The sequence below is a fragment of the Mustela nigripes genome, chromosome 7 (genome assembly GCF_022355385.1).
Source record: "Mustela nigripes isolate SB6536 chromosome 7, MUSNIG.SB6536, whole genome shotgun sequence".
NCBI classification, from domain to species: Eukaryota; Metazoa; Chordata; class Mammalia; order Carnivora; family Mustelidae; genus Mustela; species Mustela nigripes.
In genome coordinates, this window is record NC_081563.1 from 73,508,543 (window position 1) to 73,535,823 (window position 27,281).

General features: G+C 49.9%; 1 long non-coding RNA gene across 1 annotated transcript in view; it reads right to left on the reverse strand.

The window, feature by feature from the left end:
- LOC132021569 (uncharacterized) overlaps window positions 1-27,281 on the reverse strand; it is a 107,831-nt gene that overhangs the window by 42,415 nt on the left and 38,135 nt on the right. The window contains exon 2 of the long non-coding RNA XR_009405394.1: window positions 1,340-1,397. This is a non-coding gene — a long non-coding RNA (uncharacterized LOC132021569). The remainder of the gene's footprint in view (window positions 1-1,339; window positions 1,398-27,281) is intronic.

Genomic DNA, 27,281 nt, shown 5'->3' on the forward strand with positions numbered 1-27,281 from the left:
CCGCATCGCCCTCTGCCTCTACCTTACAAGGACACTTGGTTTTACAGTTAGAGTTCACATGAGTAATCCAGAATCGCCCCTACTGCAAGACTGTCTGCCAAGTCCCTTTTCCCATATACAGTAATAGATTCACAGGTTCCAGGAATTAGGGCATCTCTGGGGGCCATTCATCAGCCTACTGCAGACACCCTTCCTAGAAACAACCTCATACCCACTTCTTGCTCTCAAACATCCCAACAACTAATTTTGGGGTCAGTGTGTACGCGAATACCCCACTTTGCAGTTGTGGTGCTGGGAGATGCCAGGCAGCTTGTTGAGCATCTCTTCAAACCCTGAGAACCCATTTCGAGGAATGGGTTGGGCACAGCCCAAAGGAGGTCCTGTCCCAGCTGCTCATCCAGAGTCCAGACTATAACCTGCAAGGTCAGGGGTCACACCTCTCCCTGAGGTGCCCTCCCCACTCCCACCGCTCAGCCCTGCTCTAGGGACAACCTGTTTTACCATGTGATTTTCAACAAGTCACTAGACCTCATGAGTCTGTTGCCACTTCTGAAAAAAGGAGCTCAGATCACATCATTTCTTGGGGGCCCTTTCAGCTCTGAGGTCTAGGATCCTTACATGCAGTCTGGCCCCAGGCTGACAGCAGATGGGGAGAAGAGCCCAACTGCAGGACCAGAAGCTTGCCAGTCTAAACCAACCTGACCAGGGCGGGGACCAGTTTCAGCACTAAAGACAGGCCAGCTTTAGAAGCAATAAGAATGAGGAAACCCAGGTTCTAGCCTCTGGTCTCCTCACGCCTCTGGGACCTCAGGAAAGTTGCTTTTACCATCACAGAGTCTCATTCCCCAAGTACAAAGGAGGAATAAAGAATATCTTCTTCATCTACCTCCTAGGAGTGTCATGAAAATAAAATGATACACAGTTGGAGAAAGCATATCACGGGTGTCAAAGACCAAAACCGGACAAGTAAGGACATTCATTTTGTTCAGGCTACTGCTGGATGAGATTAGACCACCTCAGGGGTTTGACCTGGGCTTTTCCAGGAAGAGAGGGCACAAGGTATGGAGAAGGGGACCTGCAGTTGGAAGTGTGTTGTGATTCGGGGAAGTCTCAGCTGAACAGGTAATGGTAATCTGTGTCTAGCTGGTTTCTGGGAGACCAACAGTTCTAATCTTAACTGATCACCATGAGACAAAGAGCTGGCAAGTTGGCAGGGGGAAAAGGGAGAAGGTCTGTGGTTGACCTTGACTCAGGCCACAAGATACATGGGGTCTTGCTCTGCATTTCTCCCTCTTAGGCAGGCCCCACCTCCCTGCACCCCCCTGCTGGTTTAACTTACCTGGAAAGTCAGCCTCAGTATCCAAAGAATCATCAATCTGGCCTCCAAGTAGGAGTAACTGAAAAGCAATGTAAATGTTTACTACAGTCATTTGAAAAGACACAAAATGCAGCTTATAACCTTAGCATAGAGGACACATTGGTGGCTATTTCCACCATGGCTCAGCTACCCCAAAATTGCTCCCCTCCTTCATGCATTCTCAAAACCCAAATTTCAGGGCTCCCCCTGCTCACTTCCTGCCCTTTTCGATACAAATCAATTCAGCCACCCTTAAATACCAATTTCCCCTTCACCCTTTACACCAGTTTATACCATGTAAGCCCAGAAACCTGACCTGAATATGAATTTAAGTCTGTCTTCTTTTAGGTTTCTGCCCCTTTCCCACTTCGGTCCAAGAGGTCTCCCCCGCCCCACCCTGCCATCTAGCATCCTCCTCCCTTGGGGTACTCTGCCCTGGCTCCACATTGGGACCCCCAGGGTTCTACTCCAGGACCCCTGGTGGTTCCTCTGGGGTTCAGGGGGCTGATTCTGGTACGCAGGCCATCCTGTAAGAGGGTCCCCATTCCCATTGTCCTCTGGGAAGGACTTCTGTCACTGGTGAGTGTCTAGCTTTCCCCACCAGACTGCACTCACTTCTAGGGCAGGTCTGATGTTCTCTTTAACTTTGAACCCCACCCTAAAGCCTGGTACCCCATTTGGTCTTAGAGACTTTTGGTGACAGAGAGAACATAGGAACTTGGGGGTGATCAAAAGCAAAGCTCTTATTTTATAGGAGAAACTGAGACACAGAAAAGTTCAATAATGCATTAGTGATCACACAGCCCATGAAAGCAGGTGTCCCACGTACTGGGGGTGTGTGATTCCTACTGAGTCTCTTCCTGGCCCTCCCTCCTTCTTCCCTCTCCCCCAGTTTTGGGGGAAGGACACAGCTCCCCTTCAGATGACTTTGGCTGAGGCCCACCCCACCCTAGCTTCCCTAGTCCCTCTGGGGGACCTGGGGGCCAAACCCGGGGTATCCCAGCCTGTGGGACTCCAGCAGCAGGTGGAAGGAGGAAATCAGGGGCCCATGGCTTGCAGAGACCCATTTCCAGGCTAGCCTTGCAGTTGCTTTGGCCTTCTACAGCAGGTAGGAGCCACTGCAATGTCCCCACACTCATAAAGGGCCTGCACCTTTTTTCTCTGAGATCTGTACTCCCGGCCAGCAACGCCCTTCATAAACCAGCATGGATTCGAGGGACCTGGGTGCAGAGAAAGAAAGGTTCCTGGCCTGGAAGCCATCTCCAGATACCAGCCCCCAGCTGAGGAGGAGACTTAGGAGATTCTGTGAGGAGACCCCCCAACCCAAGGGGCCCCTAGAGAGCTGCAAGACCCAGGCCCTTGAGGGCAGACCACGTCAAAAGTGGGGTGGGGGGGGGCATTGTATGTGAGGCTAGAACCCAGGTAGCCAGTGGGCCAGGAAACCTCCTCAAGGCAACCAAATAATTGTGTTAATTTCTTAAGGCTGTTGTAACAAATCACCACAAACTTGGAGGCTTAATACATAAATTGATTTTGTCACAGGGCTGAAAGCCAGAAATCCAAAACCAAGGTGTTGTTTGGACCAGGCTCCCTCTAAATGTCCTCGGGAAAAAGGCTCTGGAAGGGCTCTCTGGACTGCAGGAATGCTGGAGGTATGGAGTCACACCTCTGCCTCCAGCTGGGCCTGAGCCTCCAGATCTGAGGTACTCGGGCATCAGTCCTGTCCTGGAGTCTCCTTCAAAGGGGGGGTCTCAATCCCACAGTGGGCCTTCCAGAACATTAATGGTCGTAACGCAATAAAAGAGTTCCATGGTCCAAATGAACTTGGAAATACTGGATTAAATAAAGCTAATGGGAATTTGCAGACCCTTTGTTTGCTCCAGGGCCTCACCGTTCTCTAAGAGGGCACAGAGTGTGCCCCTCTGGAGCCCCAGGTGGAGCTGGTGTTCCCCAGGGGAGCTCATCCACGGCAGTAGTCACAGAGCTACACCTTTCTAACAGCACTGTTCACTTCCTTCGTTCTGTTTGACAGAGATCCCTCCCGAATGAGTGACATCCCTCTGGAAAAGGGATGCCTCAGTTGTGCTGGGCAGGGAGGTTCACCTTAAGGCCTGACCATGAAAGGGAAACCAGGCCCCATCGGGGAGGGGGTGTCATGGCAACAGCAATGGCCAGAGAGGGGCCCGCCTGCACCCCAGGGAAAGGCGGAACTCAAGCTGCTTGAGGCAGACCACTCAGCCTGCTAGTGGCCCCGCTGGTAGGGGGGTCCTTCATTGTACCCCTCAGGTATCAAACCTGTCAGGCCCCTCCCCATGTGGGCTTGCTAAGGTCTTCTCTCACAGCCCAAGCTGGGCCGGCCATAAAACGTGCCTCCTGGGGATACCCGGGGGGCTCAGTAGGTTAAGAGTCTCCCTTCAGCTCAGGTCATGATCCCACAGTCCTGGGATCAAGTACTGCCTTGGGCTCCCTGCTCCACAGGAGTCTGCTTCTCCCTCTGCCTCTGCCTGCCACTCCCCCTGCTTGGGCTCACGCTCTCTCTTTCTGTCAAATAAATAATAAATAAAATCTTTTAAAAAGAATGTGCCTCCTGGCTCCATCCTCCCCTGTACACACCCTCCCTCCCTGGCTTTTTCCTCCCAGTGCTCCTGGTGCCCAGCACCTCTGCTTAAGGAGCCCCATTTCAGGGCCACTGCACCTTTCTGGGAGGTGTTGGCTTGTGTAAACTCAGCCACGACCTGAGGGGTTTTAGCCATAGCAGCTGGAAGAGAGAAGGCTTGCTGGCCTCCTGAAACCCCTTCTCACTGGTGGCCTCTACTGCAGTGCTCCTCAACCCAGTGTCTATGAGGCTCACTGACCACCTCCAGCTCCATGAGCTCTGGTTCCAAGCATCCATATTTTATGAACGCACCCCAAGTGATTCTCAAGCACCACCAGGGTGCAAACCACTGCTCTAAAGCTTAGCTCCTAGAAGGTGCTGGTTAGAAACACACTCTCAGCCAGCCCCTCCCCACCCCCAATCAAAGTCTGCATTCCAGCAAGGTCCCCTGGTGGTTCATATTCCCATTCTCATCACCTGTGTCAGCATCCTGGGTCGGGGAGGCGGGGAGGGTTGGGTGGGGACCTAATCCAGGACCATAATCTGCCCCTGAGCTGTGGAGTCGCCCTGGGCAGCTCCCAGCCCCTCTTTCTGCACCTGGGTTTCCGCATCTGTAACACTCATAGGCTGGACAAAGTCACCCTTGCCACCACCTGTTCCTGAGGCCTATGATGTGCAGCCATGGCCAGGCATCTCTGCGCTCTGCTGCTCACTGCGCAACGGAGCTCAGGCATGCCTCCCTCACTGTCCCCCCAGAGCGGACCCCCGTGGTGTGACACCGAGCTACATAGTGACCACCAGTGGTCGAGCCCTAGGCAGCCTTCTGGGTCCCTCCCTGGTCAGCTCCAGGCAGCTAGCCTGGCAGACAGCCCCAGGCTACATCTCTGCCCTAACATCCTATTTTTCTACCAAGTTCTTTGCTTCCCAGCAAATATCTTCCAAAGGATAAACAGCATTATTTTCATGACTAAAAGGAGCTATTGTGGCAGCTTAACGGGTGTGGGTTTCAAATGGATGTGGGGGTGTGCTCCAGGCCTACCATTACCACTGTTGGAAAGGATGGAAAAGATGTGGCATTGGCCAATAATCCGCTAATGGTGAGCTGACTGTGAGCAGTAAGCTCTAGGGCAGACAGCTCTGCGCAGAGATCTCCATATATAGATCCCAGGAGCCCTGATTCGGGTAAAGACACCACCCCAGCACCAAGTAGGATATGCTTATAGTAACCCAAATCCCGAGACTGTGGTGCAGTGAGTCATGATAGCTGCCTTTCTGCCATCCTACATCTGACACCCCCTCCTTAGTAGGGAGGATCCCACTCCCTAAGTCTTTGGAGGAGCAGGCTGGCTTCCCATCCTAGAAGCTGAAGAGGCCACTGGCTTCCTTCCACCTCCCTTGTGGTTGGAGTAGTTGGGCTGTGGACAGTGACCCAGGTTCCACACATCAGGCACTGGGGCAGGAAGGGATACTTATTTTCAAGTAGGTGACTTATAAGAGCAGACACAGAGGCCACCCCATTGGGCCCACCTTGGTGGCTGAGGTGGACAACGGGATGACAATTTACAGTAACAGGTCACCTTAGCCTCTGGTGTCCTGTGTTCAGACCGGGCAGTGGCCATCCACCCTGTGGGGACATCTATTGCCTGAAGCCGTGGGGTCCTCACCTCCTCGTTTCTGGGGAGTGATCTGAGCTCCCGGCTGCTTTGTCTCGTACTGGTTCCCATCTGGTCTCTGAGCTGCCTGCTTCAAATTTAAGGCAAGTCTCTGAGTTCCCTTATCTCCCCAAAAACTAGTTTATTTTTCTGCTTACATCTGGTATTACTAAGAATTTGACTGAATCACAGATTAACTGAGAAAGCACCAGGAAAATGTTAGTTGTCCATACTCAAGGCCTCCAGGCAGAAAATCCTCACAGATACCCTACCCTTAACCTGGCCCAGGAGGCATCCATAGCAAACTCCCCTGCCCCTCAGGGTCTGCAGGGCCAGACTCCACAGATCTGCCTGCGGCCCCCACCGCCCTCGCAAGCCAGGTCAGCCCAGAATGAAATACATTCCTCAAACTTATTTTTCTTTCACAGAGTTAAGGACATAAAATTGGAAATAAATACACCAGCCAGAGAGTGAAATGGGGTTTACTCTTGTTTCACGGCTACTGTAATTATTAATAAATAGAGTGTGATTGCTGTTGGGACATGACTTGCAAGGGGCTGTGGAACATGTTCTTACCCTTCCGCAAGTCTGAAAAAGAAGGAATGACAAGGATTCAAGTACTCACTGTCCCAGAGAGGGTGAGTGGCTGGCCAAGGTCACAGGGAAGAGCCTGAGCCAGCTCACCCTGAGGGATCTCCAGCCCACCCTGAGGAATCTTGACACAGGCTGAGGCAAGGCATGAGCCAGGTTTAACAGCAACATAGAAATTATATGGTCTTGAGCACCCGGGTGGCTCAATCAGTTAAGCATCTCCCTTCAGCTCCAGGTCATGATCCCAGGGTCCTAGGATTAAGTCCCACATCTGGGTCCCTGCTCACTGGGGAGCCAGTTTCTCCCTCTGCCTGCTTCTCCCACTGCTTGTGTGCTTTCTCTCCGACAAACAAAATCTTAACAAACAGTGATAAGGTCTTGAATTGCATCTGAGTTACTCTGTGGCATCCCTAAACACCCCCATCAAGATGGATTTCACATTTCCACCTGCAGAGTGCTCACCATCTTCAAATAAACCAGCCAGGCCCTTGGAGGCTGTGCTGTTCAGTCCAGGGCCTGCGTGCCTTCCAGAAGGTGTACGGTGGGAGGAAGGGGCCCCAGGCTAGGCCACTTCTTGCAATGTACTCTAGAGGTTTATTCCCACTCACACGAGACACGATGCACACCTAAGGTTATTCACTGTGGCCTTGTTTCCAGGAGCAGGAAACCTAGCGAAAAGCCCATGTGTCCATCAACAGGGTATGGGGAACATGCCACGGGGCTTGCACACTGTGGGTCCTTCCACCACTTAAAAAATACAAGAGCAGGACGCCTGGGTGGCTCAGTTGGTTGGACAACTGCCTTTGGCTCAGGTCATGATCCTGGAGTCCTGCGATCGAGTCCCGCATCAGGCTCCCAGCTCCACGGGGGGTCTGCTTCTCTCTCTGACCTTCTCCTCACTCATGCTCTCCCTGTCTCTCTCTCAAATAAATAAATAAAACCTTAAAAAAAAAAATACAAGAGCAAGCTCTCTGTGAGGGGTGTGGAAGGAGCCCCAAAATACATTGTGAGGTGAAAACACCAAGTTGCAAAACTAGGTATAGTAGCTACCATTTGTGCAGAAGAGGGCAAGATGCCGATCTGGGACTATATGTGTATCTCGGGGGCACACTTGCGACTGAAACATCAGTGGCTTCTGGACAGGTGCCCTGGGTGGCTGGGAGACAGGAGTGGGAAGGAGAATCTTCACAGAATGTCCTTTTGTTTCTTTTGAATCTGCAACTATGACAATGCATTACCTATTAAAAATAAATAAAAGTCAGGGGCGCCTGGGTGGCTCAGTGGGTTAAAGCCTCTGCCTTCGGCTCAGGTCATGGTCCCAGGGTCCTGGGAGCGAGGCCCTACATTGGGCTGTTTGCTCAGCAGGGAGCCTGCTTCCTTCCTTCTCTCTCTCTGCCTTCTTGTGATTTGTCTGTCAAATAAATACACAAAATCTTAAAATAAATAAATAAAAATCAGTTAAGTGTTTGCCTTTGGCTCAAGTCGTAATCCCAGGGTCCTGGGATTGAACCCCACATCAGGCTCCCTCTGCTGCTCCCCACTGCTTGTGTTTTCTTTTTTCTCTCTCTCTCTCTTTCTCACAAATACATTTTTAAAAATCAAAAAAATAATAAAAAATTTAAAATATGGGGGCACCTAGGTGGCTCAGTGAGTTGAGCCTCTGCCTTAGGCTCAGGTCATGATTTCAGGGTTCTGGGATCGAGCCCCGCATCTCTGCTCTCTGCTCAGCGGGGAGCCTGCTTGCCCCACTCTCTCTCTGCCTGCCTCTCTGCCTACTTGTGATCTGTCAAATAGATTAAATCTTAAAAATTAAAATTAAAAACAAAAAATAAATTCATATGATAGCTTTGTGGTTGCACAGACTTTTTATTATTTTTTAAAAAGTTATTTATTTGAGAGAGAGAGAGCAAGAAAGAGGACAACCAGTGGGGAGAGGCAGAGGAAGGGGGGAAAGTCGGCTCCCTGCAGAGCAGAGAGCCCGACGTGGGGCTCGATCCCAAGACCTGGGGACCATGACCTAAGCTGAAGTCAGACCCTCAACTGACTGAGCCACCAAGGCTTCCCTGCACAGTATGTTTTAAAAATAATAATAAGGACGGAAAGAAATGGATTTCAGATGGCTGGGTTTCAGCCAGCTGTGAGGGGGATATTTGGGGAACAGGAGACCCTCCCAAATCCAGAGGTGGTGAGAGGAAGAGGAAAGAGGATGGGTCATTCCCCGAGCCTGGGGGGGCCCCTTGGAGGGTGGGCCAGGACCACCAGTGGGACAGTCCGCCTATCTCCCCACCCAGGGAGGATGAAGGGTATTGGCGTAGCAGGCATGACTCTGCTGTTTGCCCAGCTGCATGGGCCTGGCTGCTGTCACTCAGGGCACAGGATCCCTGGGAAGACGCCTTGTCAGATAGGGTGTCCCTGCAGAATCACCACACCAGGTGTCCCACCATGGGGGCTACATCCTCTTGGGTTATGCAATTGTGCTGTTCCAAGCTCCACTTCCAAAATACACATCTTGTCGCTGTGAATCAAGGGGCATCCCAAATAATGTCCCTGAGAGCAGCTGGCCAAACCTCACCTGGACCAGAGGCGCCGCAGTGACAGCATAGCCCCCACCGGTAGATTGAGTAATGCCCACTCCCCCATCCAAAAAGAGATTTGTCTGCCAGGAACCTCAGAATAGGATTTTGAAAAAACGGTCTCTAAAAGTATAATTAAGGTAAGGATCTCAAGAGGAGATCATTCTGGATTAGGGTGGGCCCTAAATCCAGTGACAGGTGCCCTGATGAGGAAAGAGGTCAAGAGATGGGGAAAGCCACTGGAGGATGCAGGCAGATTGAGGCATCCACAAACCAAGAGATGTCAGTGGTTGCCAGAGCCACCAGAACCTAGGGACAGACATGGGTCTGGTCTCCCGCAGAGGCGCTGGAAGGGACCAACCCGGCCAATGCCTTGATTTTGCTTCTGACCTCTGGAATTATGAGAGTATGAATTTCTGCTGTTGGAAGCCACCCCGTTTGTGGTATTTTGTTATGGCAGCTCTAGGAAACGGAGACAGCCTTTGAGCTTTGTTGGGGAGATGGAGGGGTTTTGGGGCATGGAGCATCACCCTCAAGGACTTTGCAAACTAAGTGCCAGCCCAGTTGCAACGTGACCCCAGGGAAGGAGGAACAGCGCAGCCTGTTCGAAGACGTGACCAGGAAGGCTGGGTCCCCTTCTGCTCTGGGACAACTGTTCACAGTTCCCTGGGGCAGGAGCATTCCCCCACAGTGGGTGTTTTTCTCTAATGGGGAAGGTGTGCCTGTCCTGTCGCTAGGAAACGGGGAGCTGGGCCTGTGGGCTCCCAGCCTGGAGGGAAGGCAGATGGTGGCAAGATTAAATAGTGCCTTTCATTTCAACATAGGAAATGTTTTCAATTCTCCTCTCTTCGTGTCTCTAAAAAAAGGCAAGTGTCGGAAACGTCCTGCTGGAAATTTATTAACAAAAGCCCAGGCAGCCCAAAAAAGCAAGACTTTTTTCTTTTCACATGTCTTTCCAACCAGCCTGCAGGCATTTTGAGAGTGGGAGCTCTGCCCTATTGCCATGACCCGCCAGACACCTTGCTGAGTTCCATTCAATCATTGCTGTTGCTCAACAAGGGTAGTTCTATTGCTAACCCATTTCATAGATGGGGAGACTGAGGCTTACGGATCAGAACTCACCAGCTGGTAAGTTGTGAAATGAGGACTCAATACAGAACACTGCTGTCGTCAGTTATGTGCCCCTTAGTGGTGATGTTTGTCAAAGTACTTGGAAATGATAAGAAGAATTCAAATACAGAATCTCATTGTTATTAACAATAGTGAGAACCAACCCACTGTGTCTTCTCTGCAAATCAATTTGGGGCAAGGAACTAAGTGGATCAGGAGAGATGAGATGTGGAGGTTAAGACTTTGCAGGTCAAAGCATTGGGCCTGGGTCAGCTCTCCGCCTCTGTGCCTCGGGGGCACATCTTCAGGCTTGACAAGACCTAGTCTCTCAGGCTGCTCAGTCTAAAGCAGTAGCTGGCTGATGCTGGTGCTCCCCCAGAACAGTCTCTTGACTGCTGTGTGCCTATAGTGAACAGAGGAGAAGGAGGGGACTTGGGGTTCCCCCTAGGATGCATGGAATCAAGCATACAGATTGCAGCTTGCTAACTGTGGGGCACAAAGAGAGGGGAAGAGAAAGGTGCTAGATTTTGGACCCACAATGGATGAATGGAGTAGAAGGAGGGGGAGCTGGACAGATATGACTCCAAATATCCTCTCTTCTTTTCCCAGCCTTACCTCCCTCTGTCCTAGAATAAACAGTGCTCACCAAGTGAGCATTCTGTGCATGGAGAAAGTGAGATGCAGACCCATCTCTCCACCTCACCTTCCATTTCTCTTTCCTCTAATAATAACACTTAAAACTGCCTCCTTTCCACTCTCATGATGAAGATCTTATTTAAGGTTCTCACCAGGCCAAGGCTCATGGCTCTCCCTTCAGTCTCTCCCCAGATCACACTATCCTACAAGGTGCCCCTAGATTATGCTCTTAAAACTCTGCTTTCATCCTGGTCAGACATCGTAACACTCATCATTGCTCCTTATTGACAACCCATCAGAACAGAGTCATTGCCTGGCTTCCAAGGTTCTTTTTTTTTTTTTTTTTAAGATTTTATTTATTTATTTGACAGAGAGAAATTACAAGTACACTGAGAGGCAGGCAGAGAGAGAGAGAGAGAAGGAAGCAGGCTCCCCGCTGAGCAGAGAGCCCGATGCGGGACTCGATCCCAGGACCCTGAGATCATGACCTGAGCCGAAGGCAGCGGCTTAACCCACTGAGCCACCCAGGCGCCCCCAAGGTTCTTTTTGATTAGTTTTCATCTAACTACATCATCTTATTACCTCTATCAGAAACTACAAACACTCTCTGTTCCAGCCACACCATGTTCCTCTCTGATTAATAAATTCATGATGTCCATTTCCTGCCCCAGAGCCTTTGTTTATGCTCCTACCTGGCCTGCCTTCTCTCCTCTTACGGAAATTCTCCAGTAGTCATTCTTCAGGATACAGAGTGAATCGACCACTTTCATCAGACCAGAGATCATCCCCTTCCTTGAATTCATGCTTACACACAGGGTGCTACATTTCAGCACTTGGTATCCAGCCTTCACAATAGCTCCCACAGATCCTCACATGGAGTTCATGTCCCTGTGTAATTCTTCCTCAGTAAGTGGAGCTGACCTGTACAACCAATAGGAGGTGGCAGAGATGACACAGTGTGAATCCCAAGGCTCATAAAAGGCATTTTGACTTCTGGGTTGTGCTCTCTTAGATCACCTGCTCTGGAGGAAATTAGCCTTTTTATGTGGCCCTATAAAAAGGTCCACGTGGTGACAAATTAGGGCTACTAAGAAACAACCAGTACTAATGGCAGCATGTGAGTGAGCCATCTTGGAAATGAATTTTCCTGCCCCAGTCAAGCCTTCAGATGACTACAGTCTAGTCCTCATGAGAGGACCAGAGGCAGATCCCCGCCCCCCCCCAGCTAAATGCCTTCCAAACACCTGACCTACTAAAATAGTGTGAGATTATACATGTTTGTCTTAAGCTGCTAAATTTGGGGGTAATTTTTTTATTCAGTAGCAGAAAACTAACCCAATGTCCTGATTAAGAAATACTTTCTTGGGGTGCCCAGGTGGCTCAGTGGGTTAAAGCCTCTGCCTTCGGCTCAGGTCATGATCCCAGCGTCCTGGGATCGAGCCCCACATCAGGTTCTCTGCTCAGTGGGAAGCCTGCTTCCTCCTCTCTCTCTGCCTGCTTCTCTGCCTAGTTGTGATCTCTGTCTGTCAAATAAATAAATAAAATCTAAAAAAAAAAAAAAAAGAAAGAAATACTTTCTTAAATCTATTAAAATTCAGGGACTATGACTATTCTTCTTGAATTTCCCATGACTCCTGTCCCAAAGATGGACACTTTAGAACATGCACACCATGTCCATGCTTGCTCATTCGTTTGACATGTATTTATTGAGCACCAATGTGCTGGGCACTGTGTCTACCAAAAAGTATAAAACAGATCAGATCTCTGCCTGGAAAAGCTTATGATCCAGTCATTAAATAATCACAGTATATAATTACCACATAAGTGCTTTGAAAATAAAAGAACAGTAAAAGAGCTAAGAGACCTCATCTACCTTGGGGGTGGGGAGTAAGTTAAGGAAGCCTTCTCTGTGGAAGTGACAAAAGGATAAGCAACAATCACTTAGGCAATGGGAAAGGAAGTGAGGAAAGGCATTCTAGGTGTGTGAGTGTCCTTGGCCTGGCAGACTTGGCAGGAAGCAGAGGGAGCCAGCGGGACACTGGCAAAAGAAAAGGTCCAGGAGGAAGCCTAGGGCTAAATGATCAGAAGTCTTATGAGCCATGTTAGAGTTAGTTTTGATTTTATCCTGAATGCCCCGGGGGAAGTCACTGGAAGGGCTTTACACAGGGGATCCACGTCCCTGGTGGGAAGCTAAGATGATAATGCTTTGGAGATGGTGAAGAACAGAGCTGCAATGACAGGGCCCATGGGTGGCTCCTGCCATCTTCCTGGGCAGGAGAGGACAGTTGCTTGGGCTGAGATAGTAGCAGTGGAAATGAAGACAATTGGACAGTAGCAAGAGATGTTTTTGGAAACAGAATGGATGGCAACTGGAGGCAGATGGAACAGGGGAAAGAGGCAGGTGCGGAGACTTACAGGTTAATCAGTTACAGGTGCAGAACCTTCAGCAGACATTCCACAGACACCCCCCGGGCTGGACCCTTCCCTTCCTAGAGTGAGAAGGGACCACTTCCTCTGGCCCATGACCTCATCTCCACTTCCCAGCAGCTCTCACCAGCCCTCAGCTGTCCTGTCAGCATCTGCCAGGTGGCCGTACCAGATCTGTGTGCCTCACAACACAGGGAACAATATTCATTTTCGTTCATGGCTAAATGGCCAGGGCCTGGCCCAGGGTCTGGTACAAAATAGGTGTTCAATCAATATCAGATGAAGGAATGTATACCAAATGTACGGGTCAGTGAGTGCATACAAGTCCTCCCATTACCCTATGTCTGTCCCTTTAGTCTTGCTCTGGACATGGAATCAAGCCCCAAGGAGCTCCAGGACTCAGCTGTCTGTCCGACTGTCCTGGATCAGGTGGGAGAATTCAGGAGCCAGAAGGGCACAAGCCCCAATCTCTTGGTCTTACCTGCTGCCCCTGCCAGCCCCCAGACACCTTGCCTGGGTCCCGGCTCTGGCCCCAGCCCTCTGGCATGGTACCTCAGAGGTCCCGGCTCACACCTCCAGACCCACTTCGTACTGACTCTGGGCAGTCCTCCGCCAAACAGGAGGCAGAGCCTCCAGAGCTCGACTTCCAATACCTGACTGTGTATTTGAGTCGGCTGGGAGCTTGGCCACAGTGCAGCTTCTCGGGGCCCTCTCCTGGGGAATGTGACCCAGTAGGTCTCCAGGTCACAAACCACATGCTAAACAAGCACACCCCATGTTGCAGGGGGTTTCAGGAGGACTCCCTGAGAAGTTCTGTGGCAGAGCATCTGGGCCTGGATGATGCCAAGGACACATCAGGCCAAGGTGAGAGTCCTCACAACCTCAGCAACAGACTGAATGAGAATCAGGCCTTGTCCAAGGGTCGGAGCCTTCACGGCCATTGGAAAACACACCTGGGCCAGGCCTGGGCATGCTAATATGAGGGGGCCTCTCACATCACATCAAACATTACAACGTACCCATAACTCATTTTAAAGATCTCTCTTTGCTTCAGGAAACTGGAAAGGACTTTTATCCATGTTAGTGTTCTAAAATACCCACATTGTTCTTATTGTCATCTATAAATACATTATATAATAACATAACCACATATTTATTAGGCATTTATATAACAGTAGAATTCAATTGTAGGTGCTCACTGGCATTTCCTGGGTAGTTAATTAACATCTGTTAATTTCAAATTAGAAATTTCTTTTTAAGATCTTTAAATACTCTGGGGGTGCCTGGGTGGCTCAGTTGGTTAAGTGTCTGCCTTTGGCTCAGGTCATGATCCCCTGGTCCTGGGATTGATCCCTGCATGGGACTCCCAGCTCAGCAGGGAGTTTGCGTCTCCCTCTCCCTCTTCCTCTGCCCCCCCCACCCCTGCTTGTGTGCTCTATTTTAAACAAATAAAATAAAAGATTAAGTAATCTCTATACCTAATGTGGGGCTCGAACTCACAACTCTGAGATCAAGAGTCACAAGCTCCTCCAGCTGAGTGAGCCAGGCACCCCTCAATCTAGAAATTTTTCTCTCTTAGAAGCATACATTTTAAATTCGGTTTCATTTTCCATAGGCCCTTAAAAAGCCAGCAGGCCCAGAGCAAGTTGCCCACAAAGAGGTACTGTGCTACCTGAGGCAGCTTTTCCAAAGCCACTGGGGGGTGGGAGGGAGGTGTCTGGGTTAGTGCAGGACTAGGGGGCGGGGGAAGCCCTCCATGCTGCCACACAAGCCCCCAGGCGTCATCTCGACGCTGCCTGGGTGGTGAGCAAGGTAGTGCTGGGCTCAGTGTAGCAGATGTCCACCTGCCACCTGGGCACTAAATATAGCCCATACACAAAGCCCGCTCTGCCTGGGCACCTGCAGAGTCGGCTTAATTGGCTAGAATTGCCACAGAGAGAAGCTCTGTTAAAACGAATTGAAAACAGGCTCTGCCCCCATAATTCTAGGATGCCGAGGTTCCTAATTAGACAATGGATTTTTCCTGCCAGCAACAAATACTACTGGCCTCAGTTACTGATAAATCCTTTAGTCTGATCATCCCTGGTGTCGAGGTCCATCCCGATACAGACGTCAAGGAGTCCGTGCTTTCCCCAGTGACAGGACAGAGTAGGACATTCTCCCTCCAGTGTTCTGTTCCCTAGTGCTATGAACTAAATGTTTTGTCCCCCTAAAATTCAGATGCTGAAGCCCTTCTCTCAGCTGTCTGGAGACGGGGCCTCTCACGAAGGAAGCGAGATTAACTGTGTTCATAAGGGTGGGGCCCTGATCAGGTAGGACTACTGAGCTCTAAAGAAGAGACTCCAGACAGATCCCTCCCCGTGCTCACAGGAAGGGCTCATGTGAGCCTCCAGCGAGATGGCAGCAGCCTACGAGCCAAGGAAAAAGGTCTCCAAACGGATCCTACCTTGCTGGTACCTTGATCTTTGGCTGCAAAGCCTCCAGAGCTGTGAGAAATTTCTCTTCTCAAGCCTCTCAGCCCGTGGTATTTTGTTATGGCAGCATGAGCCAGTTAACCAAGCGACTCGTTTCTCCAGTCGGTGAACCATCAGCACCCAGACTCACCGAAGTCCCACCCCCATCTGAGCCTGCATTAGAACAGGAGGGCCAGGGGCTTCGGGCACTGTAATTGGATTAAGGTTTTGGGCTAGCAATCATTTACTCCTCGTATGAATGAGGGATTCTCCGGGGAGAATGATTTAGGGTGGGAAAAGAGAACACATCGAAACGAAAACAAGTTCTGGTCCCTCAAATTTGCCAAAGTAGGTCTTGCAGAACTCCATTAATGGGTAGTGTGCTGGGGGAGGGGCTGCTGCTCTGAACTAAGCTAGCCTGGACTGGGGACTGGGAGATGGACAAGGACAATGGGAAGTCTGTCTGTCTTTATTTGTTTATTTAAAAATTTAAAAGATTTTATTTATTTATTTTAGAGGGGGATGGTACCTGGGTGGCTCAGTTGGTTAGGTGTCTGCCTTCAGCTCAGTTCATGTTGGGCTCCCTCCTGAGCAGGGAGTCTGCTTCTCCCTCTCCCTCTGCCCTTCTCTTGCTTCTGCTCTCTCTCTATAAACAAAAAATCTGGGGCGCCTGGGTGGCTCAGTTGTTAAGCATCCAGAGGAGCCCAGGGCATGTATTCTAACTGCAGTGGGCACCACTGAAGTGTCTGAGCGGGGGGCGGCACGATTAGATGGGGAGCTCTGGATGCCTCTCTGGCTGCTGTGTGTTGAACACTAGACTCAGGGTTAGAGGCAGGGAAGACTAGTTGGAGAGCTGGGGACTAGTGCTTTTGAGAGGCTTGAATGGGGGTGGTGGGGTTGAAGGGGAGGGAAGTAGAGGAGCTCAAAGCATAGTTTGGAGGGAGAATAAACAGAGCTTGGTGATGGGTTTGATGTGGCATATGAATGAGAAGAAGTGCTAAAACGGACTCCCAGGTTCTTGATTTAACAATGGGGTAGAGGCTGGTGCCATTGACTGTAATGGGGAAAGTCATGGGAAGATAAGACTAGGGTTGGAGGGGGATCAAGAACTCCTTTTCGTACATATTACATTGGCAATGTCAGGGAGACATCAAGTAGACATGTGAGTCAGTAGTTGAACATACAAGTCTACATTTTAGAAAACTGATCTGGGCTAGGGATATACATTTGGGAGTTGTCCGCTGAAAAATATTTAAAGCCACGAGAAGCAATGATTTTGCTTACATGGGAAGGAGGGAGAGAAAAGACTGTGAGGGACACTAACGTTAGGTGCCCGGAGAGGAGGATACCCTGGCAAATAACCTGACTCACGAGTCAGGACGTCCCTTGATGGCACAGGAAGCAAGCTCAAGAAGTTACCACATAATAGCTGTCTGGGTATTTGAAGATGGGGCAGTGTCCCCAAGGAGACACACTAGATGACACCTTCCATGACCTCTGTCTTTCCTTGTAAGGCATCATTTAAAGTCCTTCCCCATATGGGTCCTTCTCCTCTCAAAGTCCCTGTACCAGAGTATAACCATCCAGGTGAGACGACTAACCCAGGTGAGACTAGCCAAACAGTATGATAGCTACCAAACAAGCAGCGACATGGGGACAGCTGAGGACAGATGGACCACTCATGGCTGCTGCTGAGAGATTTTTCATTGCTTTTCCCATCTGTGGAAAAGGGCTAATGATTTCACAGAAAGCCCCATAAACAACCGCAGGAGCTCAGGCACTCTGTTACTGCCTGACAGCCTCGGTGGCAGAGAACTAGATTGTTTCCCACGGCAAAATATAAAAAATAAAACAAATAGTGTAAAACTTCTCACAAGATGCGAGCATCAGAGGCTGCTTGCCTGCTTTATGGGGATAGCTCAAGATGGATTGTTTGGGGAAAGCCAAAACCTATAAATACAAAGTAGAAAAGTTCTCCATCTTTTGCTCATTTACTCCACAAACTTTTTCATTGCTGAGACGCCAAGGCCCAGATAAATATACAAGCTATGCCGTTGTTTCCTTCCAAGCCCTGCCTGGGATAGGAGGCCTGCTTTCTCCATCCGTGCTGTTGTTCCGATTCCACCGTAGGAGTTTTCGGCTTTGGTTACTACACGTTGTGCCCAGAAATCTAGAGAGCAGTAAACATGCATATGAGCACACGCGGGCCCACGTGCCGGCGTGGACACGTGCACACGTGCCCACACGCGCACACCATGCACCATAATACCCCTCCACCAATCTCCTAGAGGTGGAATTTGAAACCTGTGTTCGGTATTATTTTTGGCAAGAAAGCGTTCTTCACTCTTCACCTTTCCCTTCTCCTTTACGGCTAGCCAGTGTGGATAACATCTTTTGCAGGGACAGACTGGGTCAGAATAACAATGGGGGAAGGTTCACCCGGCAAGGCCTTTGGGGTTATTGAGATCAGAGTTGGTTTGCTTTAGAGATGCTCCTGTCTGAAGAGGGAAGGAGACTAGAGAGAAGAGACCCCCACCCAGCTCCCCCATGTGATTATCTGGGTGTTTTATTTTTTTAAAAGTTGTCTCTATTTAAGTAATCTCTCCACCCCACCTGGGGCTGGAACTGATGACCCCAGATATCGAGTCACATGCTCCTTAGACTGGGTCAGTCTGGCGCCCCCATCTGGGCGTTTTAAAGAAACGCTTGGCCCTTTCCAGGGGGTATGTGAGGATAACCATCCTACAGCAGTGATTCTTCAAGTGGGACACCCCCTCCACCCAGTTGCAGCCGCATTACCTAGAAACGTGTGAGAAACGCAAATTCTCAGGCCCCGCCCCAGACCTCCTGAAGCGGCCTCTGGGGGTGGAGCCGGCCATCTGTGGTTCACAAGCCCCGCCCCGCGGGGGATTCTCATTCCCGGCGGGGCCTGGAGAAACTCTGCCTTGGAGGAGGACTTTCTTTCCAGTAATGAACTGTACCTTCATACTCTGTTAAGTATTATGTGCATATAGTTTTACATTTGGAGAATGGGACACAAACTATGGAGTCTTTGGGAGGGGAGGCAAGAAGGGAGACAAAGGCGCATTAGAATCTCAGAGGAACAGTTTTATGTTCACCAAAGGAAGGCAAGGGCTGATAAAGGTTGTGAAACCCTGATTTAGAGAAAAGGAAGACAGTCTCTCTGAGGCAGGCAGTGGGGGCTGGTCCAGCGGTCCAGGCAGCAGGGGAGTGAGAGAAGGCCTGGCAGGCATCCCCGCCCCACCAAGGCCAGACCTGGAGCAGGCATTTCTTAGGTGAAGTTCTGTTTTTACCCAGCAGACCTTATGGGCAAGTAGTGTGTGCATGTGTCCTCACCTGTGTGTGTACACAGGGAGTGGGAAGCAGCTGCCCCACACCCAGCAGCGGCTGAGGCCATCAGCATCTGGCTCTCAGCACTAGGGGCAGTCTGCAATATACCAGAGATACCAGAATGCAAAAGGGGTTGATTTCTAGTTTCCAGGGATTCTTGTGGTGATTCCTGAGCATCTCCACCCTGCCCCCCCCCCCCTGCAGTGTTTCCCAAAGTCAGTGGTCCCACGCAGAGATTCTGATTCCATTGGCTTGGAGGTTGAGAAATTTGCATTTTTAAAGAAGATTTTATTTATTTGACAGACTGAGATCTCAGGTAGGTGGAGAGGCAGGTAGAAAGAGAGGGAGAGAGGAGGAAGCAGGATTCTCGCTGAGCAGAGCCTGATGTGGGGCTCGATCCCAGGACCCTGGGACCATGACCTCAGCCAAAGGCAGAGGCTTTAACCCACTTGAGCCACCCAGGTTCCCCCAGAAATTTGCATTTTAAACAAGCTCCCCTTGGTAGCAGTCAGTTAAGCATCACTCTTTTTTTTTTTTTTTAAAGATTTTATGTATTTGTTTGAGAGAGAGTGAGTGATAGCATGAGCTGGGGAGGGGGAAGTGGGAAAGGGAGAGCAGATTCCCTGTTGATAGGAAGCCTGATGCAGGTCTCAATCCCAGGACCCTGGGATCACGACCAGAGTCGATGGAGCCACCCAGGTGCCCCAAACATCACTCTTGATTTTGGCTCAGGTCACAATCTCAGTGTTGTGAGATCGAGTCCCACATCAGGCTCTGTGCACAGCATGGAGTCTGCTTGTCCCTCTCTCTCCTCCAAGTCGTGTCCTCTCTCTCTGTCTCTAAAATAAATGAATAAAAGTCTTTAAAAAAAAACAAATACAAGGGAAGCAAGGGCAAAAATGTATTGGGACTTCATCAAGATAAAAAGCTTTTGTACAGAAAAGGAAACAGTCAACAAAACCAAAAGACAACTGACAGAATGGGAGAAGATATTTGCAAATGACATATCAGATAAAGGGCTAGTATCCATACTCTATAAAGAACTTATGACACTCAACACCCAAAGAACAAATAATCCAATCAAGAAATGGGCAGAAGACATGAACAGACATTTCTGCAAAGAAGACACCCAGATGGCCAACAGACACATGAAAAAGTGTTCAAACTCACTTGGCATCAGAGAAACACAAATCAAAACCACAATGAGATACCACCTCACACCAGTCAGAATGGCTAAAATTAACAAGTCAGGAAATGACAGATGTTGGCAAGGATTTGGAAAAAGGGGAACCCTCCTACACTGTTGGTGAGAATGCAAACTGGTGCAACCACTCTGGAAAACAGTATGGAGGTTCCTCAAAAAGTTGAAAATAGAGCTACCCTACGACCCAGCAATTGCACTACTGGGTATTTACTCCAAAGATATAAATGTAGTGATCTGAAGGGCAACTGCACCCGAATGTTTATCGCAGCAATGTCCACAATAGCCAAACTATGGAAAGAGCCCAGATGTCCATCAACAGATGAATGGATAAAGAAAATGTGGTGTGTGTGTATATATATATATAGTGGAATACTATCAAAATAGCCATCAAAATTGAAATCTTGCCATTTGCAATGATGTGGATGGAACTAGAGGGCATTATGTTAAGCAAAGTAAGTCAATCAGAGAAAGACAATTATCATATGATCCCATAATATGAGGAATTTGAGAAACAAGACAGAGGATCATAGGGTAAGGGAGGGGAAAGTGAAACAAGATGAAACCAGAGAGGGAGACAAACCATAAGAGACTCTTAGTCATAGGAAACAAACTGAGGGTTGCTGGAGTGGAGGGGGGTGGGAGGGACAGGGTGGCTGAGTGATGGACACTAGGAAGGGTATGTGCTATGATGAGTGCTATGAATTGTGTAAGCCTGATGATTCACAGACCTGTACCCCTGAAACAATAATACATTACATGTTAATAAAAAACAAACAAACAAGCCCCTCCCCACCAAGGAATTCTGAGTTAGGAGCTTCATGGACCGCACCTAGGATATTAACAGACATTTTTATTGTAGGTAATGGTGCTTGGGGGAAGGCAGGGGTGGCACTGAGGAGCCAAGAAGGAAACCTGCTTGGACATCAGTGTGTCTGATGGGTCCCGTCATCCAGCATGAACCAATTAAGTGGCAGTGGGACAGAAGGATGGCCTACCTAGTAAGATGTGTCATCACAGGACACAGAGGTATGCATTTGGGCAGTAAATATCAGGCTCTTAGTTGATCGCTGGGGTGTGTGAGGATTGCCTATCTAGTCTGGTTATCAGAGGCATGCTACCTGTTCCTTCTAGAAGGGAGGTGTCACAAGGCCATGCAGCCAGTTCTCTGGAGCAAGAACACAGCTTGGGACCAACTGCAGAGCAAATGAAGTCTTGGAAGGCCCACCATGGGTGGGAGAGGCATGCACGCAACCTGGAGTTGATAACTGGGTCACTGTAAAGGTGATTCGATGAGTTCTGTCAGCCTCTCCCAAACACCTGCAGGGCTCTCCAAGACAGCGTCCTGTGACAGCAGAAACATTCTGTATCTGCGCTGCTGACCAGGCAGACACGAGTCACATGTGGCCATGGAGAACCGCCATATGGCCAATTCAGCCAAAGAACAGATGCTTAAACTTTCCTTCATTGCAATTTATTTAAATGTAGCTCTCATGACCTCACGTGACTGTGACCACTGTGTCGGATGGTCTGCCCCAGTGGGAAGGTCCCCTCATCAACTGCATCGCAGTGCTGGGAGGGAGGCAGCTCACCCAGCGGCCCCTTCTCTGGGGGAATTGGCTCCTCTCACCTGTCCCAGGGGCGGTCTGTCTAGGCGCTGTGTAAGCCGGAGGTTGTGAAGGTGAAGCCTCCTATCTCCTTCCAGCTCTTTCTTTGCCCTGACATGACGTCTCCCAGTTATTTCCCAGCAGCCACTCCTGTTCCAGGACTGTCAGCCTTGCCTGGTTCAAGGTCAAGGGGCCTGTCGGAGGCTGGAATGCAGGCTCTCCTCTTTAGTTCTGGAAAGCACATGCAAGGGGTGGGGGCAGGGAGCAGTCTCATGTCCCTTGTTTGGAACACAGGCGAGCTTCGTAACTGCTTCCTTCACTCTGATCTCCCCATTTCCCACTTAAAGATAAAAAGGGAGACTAAACATAAAATGAAACAGAGCTATTCTCGACGATGACATTTTTAAAAGGCAAGTGCATCACAGACGCTGTAAACATCCAGCTGTGCGAAAAAATACCAACCCTCAGCTAGCCACACAGGGCTGCCCCACACGGTCCAGCAGACTCTGGGAATAAAAGTCCCTCGCACAGGCATTACCTGACACAGATTTGGCACATTTCTGCCAAGGTTGGCAAAAGACTTTGATCTTCAACTTCCACCCAGGCTGCCTCTGGTGAGGCAAAGGCCTGTGGCACGGGGCCCACGCTCCAGAGCTGGCTGAGGCCAGGGATCAGAGCAGGGTATAGGCACTGATCTAGGGGAGGGATGGTGGGGCCGCTGGTGGGGGTGAGAGTGTGACCTTGGAGGTCACAGAACACAGAGTGGAGAAAAAAAAGGCAGCATTAATTTCAGTCCCAGGAATATCTGGAAGGTCAGCTTAGGAGCTGACCAGATAGTGACTCTGGCCTCTGTCTCCCTTGAAAGTCCCAAAGGAAAACAGAGGTTGTGGCTGTTCTCAGCTGGAGCAGTCCTGGGCCCTCCGGGGCAGGACATGGTACCTGGCAAAGCCGCTTAGCAACAGCTAGCTTTTCAGTTGCTCTGAGAGTTGCCCACTCTTTCTGGGTGTGGGGGTCTGGGGGTCCTTAGAACATTAGAAAAGACCTCCGATCTCTGGGCAGACCTCCCAGATGGGCCAGGGATCACATATAAGAAGGCCTTGGGGAGGACCACAATGCTGAGAACACAGTGACAAGTCTCTCTTCCCTCCCAAAGTCACCAACCAGCCCCACTGTCTGGAACAGACAGCAGTCCCATGGGGCAGCTTCAGAGGTAAGAGTACCCTGGTTACTACAGGCCAGGATAGTGACCGTGTGGCTATGGCCCTTAAGGTCAGGAGTAGAGCTTCTGAGGGCTTAAGGATAAAAAGCAGCAGAAGACCTATGAACGAATAGAGGTCAGTCCGTCATGTAGCTTTACGAAGGGTGATGATGAAGGATGACAAAAATCTTAAGCCCAAGGCTACAGCAAGAGGCAAAGCTTGACATTTGGAATCTCCAGAGCCTGCCTCCTCCTCCCTCCTTCTAGAGAGGCTGGGTGCTGGCAGGTCAGCGTCTCAGGGTGTGACTCATGTCTCCCTGCCTGGGATGCTGGCAGCCACCCCCCACGCCCTCGCAGGCCCGCTTGAGACATGACTGCTCATTCCTTTTATTTATTCCCTGTTCCTCAACCACCTCTCCTCACCCCAACCTATGACTAATGTGCACCCACCACCCCAGGGCATTCTGGGAGGGCATCACCACCACTGCAATTATCTGGATTGTTGAGACCCCAAAATGTCTCTTCACCCCCCAGCATCAGCTTTGCTCTGAAATTATCCATATAACCCCAACAATTCAGATGCATGGTCTACACAGTGAGAATGAATCCTCAGCCACTAGTTTCCACGGGTTGTGAAGGTCAGCTCCAGGCTGGCCAAGAATTCCTTCGTGTTAGCCATTTTACCACGGGGCTCTATTCAGACCCTCAGTGTTGGTATAAAGATTATTTTAAGCTAACGACCTTTGTGATTCAACAGATGCAGATAAAAGCCTTCTCAGAGCTTCTCTTCTCTGACTAAAAGCAGAAACTTCTGAGAAATGAGGACTGCCATAAATTCCCTCTTTGGTAGTCGGTCTACGCCCAGGAGACAGATCAAGAACAAACAAGCCATCAATTTCCTCCCTAGGGAATTTCTAGGGCTCTAAAGGAGGAAAGACCACTCACATCTGCATAAACAAATGTCATCACAGACTTTATCTCCCATTTGTTCTCCTCAAAATGCATTTGTCTCTCCCAAAGAAACTTATTTGCTCTTCCCATAGGAGCTTTCCCCTTCTTTGCATTTTCTCTACTAAGTTAGGTGTATAAGCCCCAAATTCCAACCACCCTTTGGAATTACTCATGACTGAGCACTCCCTCACATATGCATGACACGTGTGTAAATAAACATCTTCCTGCTGCTGTCTGCTGTCAAGTTTAATTTGCAGTATCTAGTCCCTGAACCTAAGAGGGTGGAGGAAAAGTTCTTCCTTCACTACATTACCATCTTCTCATACCTCAGAAACACGTTCATTTTAGAGCTAATGAGAGCTTAGAATTGAATTCATCCAGTGATACACACAAGAAGTTCCAGCATCTTTTAAAACAAAGACATGTCCCTGCCATGCCCCAGAGATGTTCTCCACTACGACTAGCACTAGACGTATGCATTTGTTAAGGAGCACCCCTGTCGTCCTGGTTGGGAACTTCTGCCTCTGTCCACCCCTGTCACCTGGCCCAGAGGGAGAAACCATTTGACCAAGCTCAAGCTGACCGGTAAGTGGCTGAGCTGGGATTGGGTATGTCCACAGGCCTGTGTCACCTCTCCTACATCAGAAGGGCCCAACTCCTTGGCCAGGCGTTCAAGGCTCCCTGAGTCTGTTCACCACCCTCCAGGCCTGCTACCCTTGTCCCTGAGCTCTTTCTTTAGCCTTCTGGTTATACTCTTAGCATAGCCTGACACGCTCTCCTTGCTCCTCCTGTCTCCGTCCATTCGTTGTCTGTCCATTCGTTCCCCACCCTGGCTCCCAGCCCAATTCACAGTGAGCCCTTTCCTCCACCAAACCCTCCCTGCCTGGTGTGGACTTTGGGATTTAAAAGGTTGTGAATTTGTCTTTTTGTTGTGGAAACTCCTGGAAGGCAGGATATCTTCCCAGCCTCCCAGGGGAGGTCTTCCCCCACAGAGTATGCAGAATAAATGGGATCTTGCCTCCCCGGACCTGCTCAGAGGAAGCACACTGCACCTTCAAACATTTGCTTTTGGAACTTCCCAGCCTGGGCTCCTTTACAGATTAAATGCTGGCATTTTCCATTTGTGTAAATGTTCCCAACAAGGCTGAAAGACCCACCTGCTCTCCTAGCAGGCCAGGAAGACTAGGTAAGTGCTGGGGGCTGGGGGAGGGGGAGAGTCCCCTCACCCCATGACCAAGGGCATCTAGGAAGCATTAAGGGGTAATCAAAAAGGGACCGACAGTCTAACCGGACAGAACAAGAAACATCCAAGTTGTGATTTTAAAAAAATCAAGAATCCAATTAGGAGCCCGGCTCCTTCCTTCTGCCAGTTTCATCTGCAAGGACACAGTTGGCTGGAGACAGGTGGGGCTGCCAAGAGTGGACACCTGGGAGGGCGGATATTGGTCTGCGGGCCCCTGCTGGCTCCCCCACGCTCAAAAGGGCACTGGCAGTCCAGTGTGGCTGCCTAGCTGGAAGGCAGGCCTCACCATCTGCCCACCCCTGAGGGTGCAGGCATCTTCCTGCTGGGGACACAGGAGGTTTCAGCCCAGAAACTGGCCCTGCCAAGGTCTCTGTTCCCCGAAGTGCTCCTCCAGGAGAGCAGGTGTGGAGGTGACCGGAATCTGTACTTGCTGCTGGCAACAAAGCGGTGTGAGGCAGGGGGCTCCCTGCAGGGACCTCCTATCCAAAGCAAAGTGGCCATGACCCATTCAGGGGTGAACATGGAGGACAGGAGCTACTGGTTCACAAGTGCCTCTCTTTCATTCTCCTGGCCGCTACAGCTGTCACGACTCCCCTCTCCGTAAACACCTGCCCTGTGCCTCCAGTGTTGGGCTCCCTTCCTTCTCCCCTGCTTGATCTTACCTGGTATTTTCCTGCCTCCCCCCAGAGACTTATATTGTCTCTTTCCCCCTTGTACTGAATTTCTTCCAGTCCCCTACACAATCATTTCTGAGGCTCAGTGCCTTTGCTCTTACCGAGCGCCCTTTCACTGGTGCCTGGAAAACTCCTCTGCATACTCAAGACCCAGCCTAAATGTCACTTCCCTGTTGAAACCCATCCTGACTCCACTGTGCACCCAGTCTTGGCACTATTATGGTACATGTTGCATTGTTTGGTAACTGTTTACTCACAGGTCAGTCTTGTTCCCTCTCACCTCTAAAGAATGAGGTCCTTGAAGGCAATGATTGTGGCTGTAAATCCCCTACGCAACCCAGTGTTTAGCAGGTCCAAGTTGTCAATAAGTATGTATGTGTTAAATGAGTGAGTGCAAATTGGGTTTTCATCCTGCTTTATAACCCTCAGTGGGGGCTTCTTACCTGGGGACTAAATCCTTGGAAATTCATTCCACACACTTTCTGTATACATCATGGACTGATTATTTCCATGTTTGGCATTGTGGAGAATTAAAAAAATACAAAAGAAAGGATCTCCACCCAGAGTTCCAAAGAGCAAGAGAAGAACGCAGATGAAAAACGAGGAAGACAGCAGGTCTCCCTGGGATATTCCAGATGAAGTGAGTGTTGTATCCAGCAGGGAGAGATCCAAGACTGTCTCCCGGAACACCAGGTCACATTTGAGTCACCCCAAAGAATAGGTAGATTTGGGGATATCTGGATGCCTCGGCTCAGGTCGAAAAGGCATTCCTGGTCCCAGAGGGAAAGTGTTCAGGATGTGTTTGAGGGCTGTTTGGCTGAAAAGCCCTCAAAGAGGAAACAGCAGAAAGTAAGGGTGGACAGGGTTTGTCCAAACATATGTCCAGGATATGGCTCTCCTCAGGAGAGCAGGCTCCAGAAGGACTCATTTAGAACTGGGTGGCCACAGGGTTTTGGAGGAGGTCTGGTGGGGACAGGTCTTAACCAACACTCCAGCTGTCACAAGGGAAGGGAAGGGAAGGAACCAGAGTGGGCCAGTGGGGAGAACAGAGAATGTCTTAGAGCTTCCTCACCTCTCTGATATTTCCTAAATCCCATACCTAATAGTGGCTTGGTCTAAGGGGAGCAGCTCAGTCTACCAGGCTCCCTCAAGAAAGCCCGAAGAACCTCTCCCACCTCCTCTCCCTTCAGGAGATAAGGACCCATGGATCTCTCAACCATAGGACAGGCAAGTGTTTCTTAGGAACCATGTACCTGAAAGTACATGTGTATACCAAGTGAAGCACAGTGGGTATACCCAAGGACAGAAGACATGGTGGCTCAGTCGGTTAAGTGTCTGCCTTCAGCTCAGGTCATGATCCCAAGGTCCTGGGATTGAGTCCTGCATTGGGTTCCTTCTCAGTGGGGAGCCTGCTTCTCCCTCTGCCTACCCCCACTGCTTGTGCTCTTTGTCTCTCTCTCTGTCTCTGGCAAATAAATAAATAAAATCTTAAAAATAAACAATAAAGTAAAACACCCACAGAGCCAGGCCAGGGATCAGGTGAATACAGGATGCAACAGGCCTCAACTTTTTAGGGTGGCCCTACAAATTACAGTCTAAGCTGGCAAATGAAAGGAGAAGCTATTAGTTAATGTTGCTAGGATACAGACATGAACAGGGCC